The 14,286-nt window shown below is 35.6% G+C and overlaps 1 protein-coding gene and 2 long non-coding RNA genes across 3 annotated transcripts in view; 1 reads left to right on the top strand and 2 right to left on the bottom strand.

The window, feature by feature from the left end:
- Window positions 1–14,286, top strand: part of LOC107037740 (GATA-binding factor A) — a 48,079-nt gene that overhangs the window by 6,753 nt on the left and 27,040 nt on the right. The window lies entirely within an intron of this gene.
- LOC107037746 lies at window positions 3,236–4,826 on the bottom strand. The gene is made up of 3 exons (XR_001460864.1): window positions 4,294–4,826; window positions 3,744–3,879; window positions 3,236–3,660 (listed from the first exon to the last, which is right to left on the bottom strand). It is a non-coding gene; the product is annotated as an uncharacterized LOC107037746 (long non-coding RNA).
- LOC107037750 lies at window positions 5,583–6,328 on the bottom strand. Its single transcript, XR_001460865.1, has 3 exons — window positions 6,234–6,328; window positions 6,011–6,155; window positions 5,583–5,943 (listed from the first exon to the last, which is right to left on the bottom strand). It is a non-coding gene; the product is annotated as an uncharacterized LOC107037750 (long non-coding RNA).

The raw sequence follows: 14,286 nt of genomic DNA, 5'->3' as shown, positions 1-14,286 counted from the left end.
TTCTACAGTTTCCCATAAAAATAGGCAATTTCTTGTGTCATAACGATGAATATTCAGTTTTATTTTTATAACAGTTGCCTTATGTCATGAAACTCCACAGCTCATACTTCCTGAGTAATTTGACATGAATATTCCCGATTAAAAAAAAAAATCTGTTAATTTCCTAAAAATTCGAGAATTTCCCTCAATTTTTTCTTGTAAATTTGCATTAAGTAACATTTCCTCTGAAATATCATTGAATTTTCAGTGAAATTCGACACTTCATGATTTTTTCAATTCAATTAAATTTTTTTTACACCGTATTTCCCCACACGGAGAGAAATGTTCAGTAAAAATTACGGAACTCACAATTCGCTCACCGTTTACGGAATCGGCTCAGAAAATTCAAGTGACGGTATCGTAATTTACCACAGGAGATTCAGGTAAAAATTACGGAGTGCTCTGGAAAAATTTCGTAACAGTTCCGTAAAATTTCCTAGAACCGCATTTCTCTCCAGAATTACGGAAAAATTACGTAATTTTTATTGAATATTTCTCTCCGTGCACATTTTGATTCCCAATTAGAATGAGTTGTTTCCAATTGTTGATTTCTTCCTCAACCGACCTCTCCCATAACTCGCCCCTCGACAAATTACCCCAAGAAGTAACCAAAACCCCGAGGCCAAAAAGTCCCCCGAAAATCCCGGTTATAAAAAATGCGGTCGTAAAAACAACTCCGAGAGATCAGACCGGCTAAATAGCCGGTGACGAGAAAATTAATGGTGGGTCGCGTGTCCGACGGGAAATAGCGGAACGATGACGCGATCCCTCGTACCTCCTCAACCAGCGGCTGAGTTTCTGAGCCCGATGTTCGCCGAGAAACACGTCCCAAAGGATATACTCACCATTGAAACCAACCATCAACACCCGGCTTCCTTCTTCCTCTCGCTGTCAGCCAGTATCCGCCCCCCCTCATTTTTCATCTTCTACATCTCACAGCACTTCCACCACAAGAACGCCTACACGATTGATTCCCCCTGGCCATCGATTGAGTTGCTTGCAGCGATGAGATAACGATCAAAACCTCTCCCCCTCGTTTATTTTTATTTCCATCTTTTTTTTTTGCCAAAGTCAAAACACGAGTGTCTCTTCAAAAACCCGACTTTTAATGGACGAAATTGGTATTCAATTCCTGCGGGTTTGACCAATAAATTCCCGGCGACACATGGACCCCACAGTTATATTTTTCACCACAAAAATTAGACGTTCGTAATAAATAATTCACCGGTGAGAACCGCAGAGTAGCGAAAAAAATCGCAAAGTAGCGAAAAAAACAAAATTGATAATGATTTTCATAGAGAATTTATGATTTCATTATAGGTAAAAAAATGAAATTTCATGAGTAGTTTAGTAATAATTTTCAGAAGGGCGACATTGGATTTGATTTCGGGGAAAAAATCATAAAAAGGTGGAGGAGAATTTTCCAGCCTGAATTTTCAGTCAAAACATGAATGTTTAGTATCAAATTCCCATGGATTTTCAATTAACAACAAATTCCAGATTACACTGCCCTGAATTTTCCTGATTTCTATTAATTTCCACAGAATTTGCCATTTCCCGGATTTGGCCAATGAACTCCCGCCGACCCATGAACCCCCGAGTCATATCCCCCCCTCAAAGTTCGACATCGCAATAAACAATCCCCCCCCCCCAAGAGAACTAATTTAATCGCAAACNGGAAAAAAATTGAAATAAAACAAAATTGATAAATAATTTTTTTCCCAAAGCTCTAAAAGCAATTCAAACCGGAAGAAATAAGCCTGAATTTATTGTAATGCGAATTGGCAATCGTTTTCCAGTCTCGAACTCGTCTTTTATGATAATCGCGGTGAATCGAGACGTATAAAATCTAAAAACCCTTCACCATCTCCGTAAAAGATCTCAAACCGGCATTTCTCCACTGAGTAATTTTTTTACACTCAGTCACACGCGTGTGTGCGCATGCGCGTCAGAAAAAACAACGTCCACCTTGGACGAAGTAGTAAGAGTTACGCCTGACAGTTATAATGCTCGGTGTGGCCATTTGCAGGATCGTTTATAGTGAGTCGTCCTCTAAATAAACAACGGGGCCCAGCGAGTGTTGTCCATGTGCACCACACGGATAATGAAGAAAAAAAAAAAAAAAAAAAAAAAAAAAAAAAAAAAAAAAAAAAAAAAAAAAAAAAAAAAANGGTGCGCGGCACCAACGGGCATTACCTGTCGAGGGTATACATTGAAAATTTTCAATGCAAGAGAAAACGAATATTCCTCGTTTTACCTTGGAAATGAGAGGAGTTGCCGGATTATCCGTTGGCACGCGTTGGAGAGAACCTGCAGAGCCCGTTTCTGCGCTCGACATTCGAACTCAATAGCACTCTAATATTTTCGCTTAATGGTTCATTGCTGGATAATGTATCTAGAACTATTAATTGTGGTGGATGAGGTATTTAATTTGTCGGTATTTCTCCGGGGGAATGGAGAAATTGAGAGGGTTTTATTGGTAGGGGGGAGCGGCGGGGTGGTTGCATATTCGGGAGCATTATCTTTATGACGATTGAGGGTTGGAGAGATTAGACGTGAGGAGATTATCACTTCGTAATTGAAGGCTTGATTGCGGATAACTTGGGGTGAAATGGAGATGTACTCGTTGAGATTGAATATGAAATTTTATTGGAGTTGAGTTGTAGAAGAGTTGAGTTGCGGAACTGGTCAACTGTTGATGCGCGGTTGCACGGAATATTTGAACAGAAATTTGCAATTCCCCGAGTTTGGACGATGAACTCCATAGCACTTTAATTTTTTTGCTTAATGCTTATCTAGAACTATTAATTGCTTATCTAGGACTATTAATTGTGGTGGATGCGATATTTAATTTGTTGATATTTCTCCGGAGAAATGGAGAAATTGAGAGTGTTTTATTCGGGGGGAGGGGGGGGGGGTGAGAGAGAGATGTAGTTGCACATTTGGGAGCATTATCTTTATGACGGTTGAGGGTTGGAGAGATTAGACGTGAGGAGATTATCACTTCGGAATTAAAGACTTGATTGCGACTCGTTGACATTGAATATTAAATTTTATTGGGATTGAGTTGTGGAACTAGTCAACTTGTTGCGGTTACACTATTAGAAAAATAATAATTTTCACGGACAGTTGAATGGTAATTTTCAGGAGAGTGGCCTTGAATTCCATTTGAGGGAAAAAATGATGAGATTTCAAATTTCACTGAGAATTCCATTATATTTCACTGTTTTTGCAGATAGTGGAAAATTCCAAATTCTGCATTGTAATTCTCAAAAGAATTGTCTTATATTATCATAAAAAAATATTCTGTATAAAATTGCGTTGAAATTTCAATCATCTGAAAATTCAAGAACATATTCACCTGAATTTTCCTGATTTATACCAATTTTTGCGGAACAAATGAACTGAAATTTGCCAAATTGTGAATTTTTACTGAAAAAGTCCCTTGAAATTCCTTAAACAGGAGATTGGAATATTTTATTATATTTTGGATAAATTCCGGTCACATTGTTTCACATATTTCAAATCATTCAAATTCAGTTGAACCTAACACTAAAGAGAGACAGTTTCGGCAAGAATAGTAGCACTTCAAATCTTCGGATGGATTACCATTATCCTTGGCTGAAATCGAAACATATTATTCATCGTGAGTACAAGTGGATCCAACTGAAATAAATCTAAAATAACTCAATTCGTCGACTAACCGGCAAAGACAGTAGTGCTTCTCCAAGTCGAGGTAAGAGCCAGTCAAATAAGCAGGATTTTGTTTTTGTCTGTAACACGTATCTTGGCATTCCCTCGTGAGCCTCTCAAATTCTCTCACCGATATTTCACCTATCGCTTGATTAAAAAATCGAGACAAGTAATGGATGAAATTTAACGAATTTTATCGAAAATTTCACTGAATTTCTATTTTTTTTATCGTGCTGAATTTCTATTGAAGTTCGATTACTTTTTGGTCGATACGATTGAAATCAATATTTTTTTTTAATCGAAAATGTCGATTTCACTCGATTTTTCTTCTTGTTTCGTGAAAAAAATCAAACAGAAAAAAATATAAATATTATATAAATATTCTATTCATGTTTTCTGTAAATAATTTTCCATTGAACACTACTGAAAAAAACGCGCATGATAAGCTGCGAAATTTTGCAATAAAACTTCCAAAAACTAATAAAAAGCTCAATAGAAATCCAATAAAATTTTCTAGATTATTCCATTAAATTTTGTCGTACGTGTAAAAGGCTCACTCACCCAATACCCCTGACTCCGCAATGGAGGCAACGATCAATACTACAAAAATCACTCTCAATAGCGTCATGTTGTAGAAATGTTGAACTCTCTGCGACAGTTTCAGCAAAACTGCCGCAAGCGGTTAATCGAAGGCCTTAACATGAGCTCATTATTATAATTCTGTTTGCTCTCCGATAACTCATATCAGTTCCACGCTATATCGCGTCGAACGATAGCTTCTGCATCCCCAAAACTCAAATGTTACATGTGATTGAAAACAGCGGATTTATTATTATATTTCCATCATGTTCGACGGATAATAAAAGAAGCAATCGTCAAGGTCATGAAGCACGTGAAAGGACTGAAGTATCAACGAGACAAATGATCATGGATATTCACTATTATATTTGGATTATCTCACATTAAATGTGGAATTCCAGAATAAGTCGTATCGTCACACCTTCCCTTGTTCAAAGAATTTCTTCTGTTTTTTTTGTATTTAAAAAATATATTCATTGATATGAATAATTCAGTAGCGAAGCGGTAAACCGGGTCAAGTCGATTTTGACATTTAGCCATTGTTTGATGAATATCTCGGAATCTAAGAGAGATTTCAAAATTTTGCTCATGACCTTTTTTATAGCCCTCAGTTGGCTCAACAAAAAAGGTCGTAACAAAAATTTTTGTATCTCTTTTAGATTCCGAAAAATTCGTCAAAAACTGATCAATAGTCAAAATCGACGTTTGCCACTTCGCTACTGAATGCTATTTGATTCAAATAAAATTAATTTACTTAAAATAAACCATATTTTACTACATTTTTCTCTTAATGTAATTCCGAATTCGACTATAATATAATTACACGCACTGATAGACTGATTCATTTATTCCAGACGAGATTCGTTAACTATTAACGAACGGTAGAGTTGAATATGACCAAATGAATATTCGTTAATAGTTAACAAATGGTTCACTTGAAAATTGAAAATCGAGTTAAACAAGGCTCCCCAAATGTGCATTTGTTAACTGTTAACAAATGAACATTTGGTGAGATCGAATAGACCCCCGTCTCCAATCAAATCCATTCGTTAACAATAACTAATTCTTTCTATCGGTGCGAAAAAAACAGAAAATTATTTTTTACTGCTGAACATAGTAAAAGCGACGAGGGATGTTCAGAGGCTCAAAATCCCTTATTTCACCTTATTATCAAAGTTTTTTTTTAAGAACATGGAAAAGTAAAAGTAAAATAAAAAATTGCAGGCTGCTGTATCTTCGATACAGGTATAATTGTGCGTGGATACGTCCATGGTCTTTTCTTCTTTCTCGAATTTCTTAGAAACTTCTCGAATTATCTCGAAATGTCTAAAATTTTCTAGAACTCCGATAGATGGTGCTGCACATAAGGATCGTTTCTCGAAATGACACCCCCCATATTGAAACCATGGACGTATCCACGTCAGAACATAAAAAACAAAAAAGAAAGAAACATTTAATTTGACACGAGTGTCAAATTTGACGATCAAATGTCAATGTTGTTTCGGCAAAGTCCTCGATTACTATGTTCATTGTAATTTTCAATTTTATATTCTCTCCGCGTAGATATTATAAAAAGTTGCCGAAACATCTGTCTCACAGAATTATTCCTCTTCCACCTTTTCCTCCTTGATTCTAAAAAGAAAATATACCCGCTGTCAATCATAAATCGATGCTCTGACCCCTGAACTCGTGAACTTACTTGCAAATGCACATTTCTTCTTTATTACAAAAAGAGCCGTCTCGATAATTTTCATTTTTGAACTTGCGAACGCACATTTCTTGGCAGAGCCCCACATTGTAGTATCCCTTGCAGTGTCTAATTTTCACCTTCTTCTTGCTGCAGGCTGTTTGATGGAACCAAACACACCTTCCCTCATTTAAAGAATTTGAAATGATAGTTTAGGCTTTGAAAAACCGTTTACCGAACGCTCCGATGTGAAACATGCAGACGACGACTAACAATAATACTATAACCTCCAATAGGCGCATAGTCTACTAATGCTGGAGACTTCTAGAAATTTTTTTCCTAGACTAGCATTGTTTCGATCAGATAGACGCTTAAATAGATCTATCGCTCCATCGACAGGCGATAAATCGATTGATAGTTGACTCTCTGCCCTAGATCGTCTATTTACTGCACTTGTCATCGTAACTTTCGACGCACTACCGTCACGTGTGTTGACATTATGAATTGTTTCAATGTCATAAGTGTTTTGAGGCGTTGATAAGAGTCCGAGACTATTATGTTATGATGGTTATCATTACATCCAGAAGAATTGTTTATTTGAATTAAATAAACTTCATTTGGATCAAATAAATCCTCTATTAGAATCAAATAAACCTTTTTTTGCATGTACTGATCAGTTTCTACACTGTTAAAAATTTTCGCCTGAATTTTCCGTGTCAAATTTCGAGAATTTTTATCGTGCTTAATTTTCACGGAAATTTCAGAAAATCTTGTCATTGAAAAATCAAATATTTCATTGAAAATCAATCAAATACGGGATTGTTCGGTTCAACTATTCCATGGAAATTCGAAAGAATCAGGAAAGTTCAGGGAAAAATTGAAAATTTGTGTTATTTTGTTTCTGAATTATCATGCTCCATTGAAAATTCAATCAAGTTGTGAAATTTCCGTCTCACTCCCACTGAAAAGTCATGAATGTCCTTGAAGTCTACGTAAAACTTGAAATTTCATAATCATTTTTCCTCTAAATCGGATGCAATATCACTTTCATGAGAATTATCACACTGTGGAAAAAATTTAGCTGAATTTTCCGGGAAAAGACCCTGAAATCGATTTAAAGTGAAGTCAATGGAATTTCAAGTTTCTCTGAAAATTCGAGTAAAGTCCCAATTTTTTTGCAGCAAAAAGACGGAAATTCCGCAATTTGAGTGAATTTTCAGGTGAAAATGAATATTCACTGCAACTTTCCCTTGAATTTTCACAGAATTTCCTTGCGATTCTTGGATTTCCAGGAATTTTTGCAGGAATTCAAAGCTTGACACAAAAAAAATAAATCGATGATAAAAACGATAATTCTTCCCTCAAAGAAGATCATTTTTTATCAAGTAGAATCAAAACTTTTCCGAATGATCTCTACTCAAATAATATCTGACTTTTTGTATTCTCAGGATATTGGCTTCAAATACCAAATGATTCTCACTCGCAAACCTCATCAACTCGCGGTCATTACCTAATACCGGATCAATTAACTAACATTTCTCCACATAAAAATAATAAAGCGACGCCTTTTAATTAAAATAGCATATGCTTATAATTTTTTGCAAATCTTTTTGGTCTGAGGCTCGATCTCTCCTCACACCCATCGTCCAGTGCCTATAAATTATATCAACACCTTCGGGGCTCCCTAGAAGCCACGGACGGGACGCCCACATATTTATAACCCCACAATTTCATGATCCCCTGATCTCATCAATGCGTCTCAGACGCGGGATTCCGTGCATGTGAGCTCCCACAGGTAGTGACATAATTTATAATCGCAAACCAGTGAATGTAGGAAGAAATCCTGTCCGAGAATACTGTTAGAAAAAAATTGAAATTTCATGGACAGTTGACTAGTCATTTCTAGGAGTGTGACATCGAATGCGATTTAATTTCATTCCAATTTCAAAATTTTGAACAGTACTCAGATGAGAATTTCTCAACGTATTTAAATTTTTCATGTAATCATGAATATTTAGGGCCGAATTACGCTGAAGTTTCAATTAAAAGAAAATTCAAGACTATTCTCACCGAAATTTTCTTGATTTCTAATAATTTTCAGGGAATAAGTGAACTGAATTAAACAGTTCCCATTGATTTCTCCATGAAATTCCGAATTTTCAGTGAAGAAATTCCGTGAAATTTCAACGAAACTAAAATGTGATAATAATTTCCGAAAAATGTGCCAGAATTATTTTATTTCCAATTAATAAAGCGTCTACATGCATCAAAAAAACTTTTGTTCAAATTAAAAGATTATCATCTTCAATGTAAATAATTTCATTAGATTCCAATAAAATTCATTCAATTCCGGTAAACCATCCTCTGCTGAATTTGCCTCTCCGCGTAATTCCGCAATTCCCACAAAACAAAAGATTCCCCATGCAGCAATTCTCAACCTCTAATTAACCCTTGATCGAAAATACCTCGAGATTTTCGCTCTCCAGAATATCATTAGTGTCAAGTGCTGCAAGTTTATGCGCATGAATATTCTCTCTCTAATCCAAATAGCCCCAAGAAATTCTTATAGCAATAACCACTCCCTCGAATGGACCTTGAAACCGCAATCGTGTCAAACTACCATCAGAAACTACTGCTCTATCCCGAAAAGAGAGATCTCCATTCAAATTTCTAAAACAGTCTCCTCCACTATTCCGAGAATTCTACGGGATTCCCCTCGCGTTTGTTGACTTTTAAAAGGTCTATCCTTCCAGGAACTTCCATTCAAGAATGAAGATAATTCCCAGAATTTTGTCTGAAGAAAAAGCCAGTGACAACCGTTGATTCTCGGAAGTAATACAATACCTCCGAGAATCAATTTGCCACTGATTTATATCGAAACAGTAGCCTACTAATGTACTGACAAATGGTTTGATACCGTAGTCACCATAATGACCGGTTATTTTCTCGTGAAAATCCCGCCCTTTTCACGGCGCATTAACAGCCCAACGGGCGTGGGTACACGTCAGGCCGTTCATGGTCGATTATCGGCGCTAAACCAACATCAACTCTGGACCGCCAACTGTAAATCTGCAATAAAATCTGATAAAATCGCAACTGGAAGCTCAACTTGGGGGCCCTCTACACACCGTCCTGTCCTTTTCCATTGCACGGGTGAACATAACTATACATTCTAATGCACGATAGTGTATGATATGCATGGGTCATGCGTTCGCAGATATGTAATATAGCATGATCCTGATGTTGCAGTCCGAGAGCTGGGAGAACCGTTAGATTGGAGGGACTGGGTAATTAATTTTCCGACAAGCTAAGTTACTTGGCACTAGGCCAATGTGAACACCTTCCCTTTGGTTATACTTATGGTAATTCTAAGCCACCTACAACACAGGGGCAAAAAGTTTATAGTTTTCGGAGGGGAGTTTGTGGTGTTGAGAAACTCGTGGGTGTAATGTCACTTTTTCAAGTCTTTTGGTCATTTTTTGGGATTCTTCACTGTTAATAATTTACGTCTGAATTTTCCGGGACAAATTCCGGAAATTTTTATCGTGTTGAAGTTGCACGGAAATTTTAGGAAATCTTGTCATTGAAAAATCAAATATTCCATTGATTTTTTGTTGAAGGAATTGCACAGCACAAACGAATGTTTTAATTTCACACAACTTTTGCAGACATTTTTCAGACACTAAAAAACTTCTGAATTAAATGAAAATGTGTCTGAATTTCAGACGAACAGGCGCCCAAACATCTTAATTAATATTTGAGAATCAAACAAATTTTCATTTTGTTCAGACGTTTTTTAGTGTTTAAAAAATGTGAAATTCAATTATTCTGTGGAAATTCAGAAAAAACAGACAAGTGCAGGGCAAAATTGAAAATTCGTGTAATTTTATTTCTGAATATTCATGTTCCACTGAAAACTCAATAAAACTGTGACATTTCCATCTCACTCGCACTGAAAACTCATGAGTTTCCGTGAATTCTCCTTGAAACTTGACATTTCATAACCATGTTTTCCCTAAATTCGTATCAATGTCACTCTCATGAGATTTACTATAATATCTTCCATGAAATTTCAAAAAATTTCTAACAGTCTATTTAGATATTTTTATCGAGTGACTGCTTCACTGAAATATTGAGGAATTTCGTCACTGAAATTTCACTATTTGGTGGAAAACCAATGGAAATTGTGCATTTTAGTTCAATTATTTCGTGAAAGTAAAAAAAAAATGAGGAAAATTCAGGTAAATTAATTTTTTGATCGTCAATCAATTGACAATACCGCGTCATTCGATACTGAATATTTATATTGTGATTGAAAAATGCAGAATGTCATTGAATGTTCGTGCGGTGCATTGTCCTTGGAATAAAAGACAATGGAGTCAATTTCAGAAGGAAAATCTCTAAAATTGATACTCAAAAAATCGAATTATTCCAAATGCGAAAAAGGAAAGTAATTTTTGAGAAAAAAAAATCATCAAAAATATTCCCAAATGAAAAAAAAAACTTTTAAACATTTTAAAATTCTTCCTTAATTCTTCCTTGGTTTATAAAATATGAAATTCCCCTGTCATTTCACGACATGATAACGTAATTCTAAAACCTCTAAATCCATCTCCTCAAAATTACCAGAATCAATAACACTAAATTACCCACTGCAACGGGAAAAAAAATAGTCCCGCAGAATAAATGATCATGTCCCCTTCCCCGATAATGAGAAAAATCCCACTTAATTACATTGCTCTCAAAAGGTGATTTAAACTGAGTCTGAAAGCCTAGCACGTTTCAATTTGCGATCATAAAACATGATATATGTCTCTATAAGAAAACCCAATGACAATTTGTCACGGATGTAAAGTAGAATGTAGTAGGGATGAAGCATGATATATCGTAGCATCATCGAGTGAATATTGATTAGAGTCACCCCGAGAAAGTACGGAATTCCTTTGATATCCCTGAATCACGGATTTTAATTTGCAATTTGTAATCCACCAGAAGATCGGGGAGGGAAAAACCCGAGGGACGTGAACGAGTTTGCGGTTGATGGAGTGTGATTATACATCGAGATCCGTATTTAACTAATTCACTTCTAATTCCCAAGAAATAAAAAATATCCACAAAAATTGAAAGAGAAAAAAAAAACCGAAGGAAAAAGAAGTTTAATACCCACTAATGGCATAATCGAGTAATCCTTTTAGAAAGTTATTTTTTGCCTGAAAAAAATAATTCGTCATGTGCCTTCGAATCCATCAGCAAAATTCCGTGCAGTCGCAGGAGCGTAAACGAATGGAACTCATGCAAAAATCAAGGAAAAATGAAGAAAAAAAGAATGTGAGTTATTCCACAGTGGCTGTGTGCACAGACCACATATCTGAGTTAATTACTCCAAGGGCTGAGGTGCATTAATACCCCTATGGCATATCGGGTAGCCACTGACGCAGACCTATACCTCACCGACAATAATCCGTGAATGTGTACAACACGCGACCACCACTGTTGGGGCATTTTGCCGTCCGATATTGGCGCGGCGCCGCCATTAATTGAAGCCCAAGCTAAATTATTACGAGTCGCTAATTGCACTTGCTGGGTAGAACTAGGGGAGGGGAGATTTCAATTGCTGATCTCCACTGTCCGACGGTAACTGAGGCTTATCAATGCGTCAAGTTACCACAATCGCAATCAATTTTTGAATTTTTTCCCCCTGGAAAATCCGACTTATCGGGCTTCATTTAATTTAATTAATCGAAGAATTGCTGGGGAGATATGAATAATCATCTGGATATCGATTTTTATCGATAATCAGTGAATTTTAGATGAATAAGGTTCAAACAAATGAAATCTAAAATTTAAGAATTTTTAATCTCGCAGTGAAAATAAATTTATACATTTCAGAGTGTTATTTTATCTGTGTGACATTTGCATGCACAGTTCAATTTGTTGTGGGGTAAAAATTTCATTTATTAGTTTTTATGTGTGAATGACAATTAACTGAACGAAAATTAATATTTTTCACAAAAAAAAACATTCTAAAATTAAAAAGATTTGATCCCTGCATAAAAATATGAATTCAGGACTCGGATTTAATTTAATTAATCGAAAATTGTTGGAGTGTTATGAATAACCAGATGATGGGCATCGTTTTTTGTCGACAATCCATGTTTTTTTAATAAATAATTTCCACACAAACAAAATATAAAATTAAAAAGATTCGATTCTTGCATGAAAAAATGAGTTGTATAAGAATGTTATTCTATGAAAATTATTCAATCAACGGAATTAAAAAAATTATACAATTATACAAGTGAATTTTTAATTTTGCACTCATAAAAAAATTGTTTATTCAAGAATATTATTTTCCACGCGCGTAACATTTCCATTCACAAATCAATTTTTTGTGAAATGAAAATTAATTTATTGCTTTTTATGGGTAAATTATGCATAACTGACAGAAGATGAATATTTTTAACAAACAAAAAACATTCTAAAACTAAAAAGATTTGCTTCTCGCATGAAAAAATGAGTTGTTTAAGAAAGTTATTCTATGAATGTTATTATATCAATGGAATAAAAAATCATACAAGTGAACACCCACTATTAAAAATCCCCATAAACCGTTCACAGATAATTTCTCAATTTACGAAACATTGAAAAAAAGCAGAATTCAACAAGTGAAACTCGCGAGTGAATTAGAGGTAGATATTTCAGTTCACACGAGGTCGTTTGAGATGGAAATGTCAGAGCGTACCGCGCGGAAGGTGGTAATATACCTTTCCACGGTATTAAAAGAGTATTAATTGAAAATTGAGATAATTTCTCCATAAATGCTAAACTCCCCTGAGATCTCACGATACAGCAACAAAGTGTTTAATTGTTCTGGACTGGTGAGCCCCAGCGATAGCAAAAACAATGTATAGTGGATAAAAATAATGAGATAATTCAATGTCAAATAGCCCACATTCCGTCCATTCCTCTTGTTTTATTCAGCATTCATTGCTGATAGAGCATGGAAATACGATTAATCGCGTACCACCAGTATTACCCGAGAGCAGATGGCAGAATACTTACGTAATTTGTTCGCTTTATCGAGCATTGACACGAGGTGTCAAAAATTATCGTGTTTATGTATGAAATCATTCAATAGTTTTGCCAATTTTGCTGTTAAAAATTGGTTTATTTGAAGACAAATGATTTCTTTTCCAAGAATTTTTCAATCCTTGCGCTGGATGTTTATTCGCATTGTTATTCACACCGAATTGTTGTTAAGAAGGTTGAGAAAATTCTGGAGAAATGTCTTCAGAATCCAAATGAAAAATTTATTAGAAATGAAATAATTGAGATCTTGAAGAGAACAAATTCATCAACATGTGATAATTCTTCATTTCGATCAGATAAATCGTTTATTCAACTTTAACAAAGGATTTATCAGAAAGAAATGAATGGTTCAATCAAATTATTGTTGAAATGAATAGAAAAATCAGAATAAAAAGTTGTCAACGTACACGTTCCTCATGACTTCCCTCTGACAATTTTTTTTCTTCAATTTTTGTCAAAATTACGCGCCTCATCTTGCATTCCGCGACCAGACGCAAGATTTTTTACCTAATCTTTATCAATCTTTGACACTAGCCGTCAGAAATAATCGTGTTTACACACGAAATCATAAACCAACGATAATTACAATCCTTTGTCCTTTCCGCCAATTAACCCGATGCCTTCACACTGCATCCGATAGTCACACCCCGAGGAATCTCGACATTGAAATACAAAAATTAAGTATTTATCCACGTCCATAAAATCCACTATTTCAACGAAGCACAATTGTCATGAATAAAAATTTCCCATTTTGCCCAAGGGAGGCTAGATCCTGCACTCAATTCGTGTAATATATATCCCACGCATGAGCTACCGCGTTGAAACTAACGACCCCAGGGTGTAAATTCTCTCCTCAGGATAATAAAATAAAAAAGAAGAAAAAATGCATTATTATTAAGCGCATATTAATGCTGTACGTTTAAACTTCACACAGTTGTGGTAATATTAATTTGTTCAGGTTAATTAAACTATTCATTAATGCGCCTGGTTCTTGGAGTGTTGATAGCAACGATGCGGCTATCATTTCTGCGGGGGCACCAATTGATTATTGAGAAATTACTTGAAAAATTGGTCTGGAATTTTAGAGCCGAGTTGCATAAGCGGATTAACGGTAGATCGGACTGTCTGCGCTGGGGGTTTGAGAAGACAGACTGACTTTGAGGGGGCATGTGGAATAAACCGCGAGGGGGGGGGGGGGG

This window comes from Diachasma alloeum, unplaced genomic scaffold (assembly GCF_001412515.2).
Source record: "Diachasma alloeum isolate Michigan unplaced genomic scaffold, Dall2.0 Dall_scaffold_00177, whole genome shotgun sequence".
NCBI classification, from domain to species: domain Eukaryota; kingdom Metazoa; phylum Arthropoda; class Insecta; order Hymenoptera; family Braconidae; genus Diachasma; species Diachasma alloeum.
This window is presented reverse-complemented; position numbering and strand designations above follow the sequence as displayed.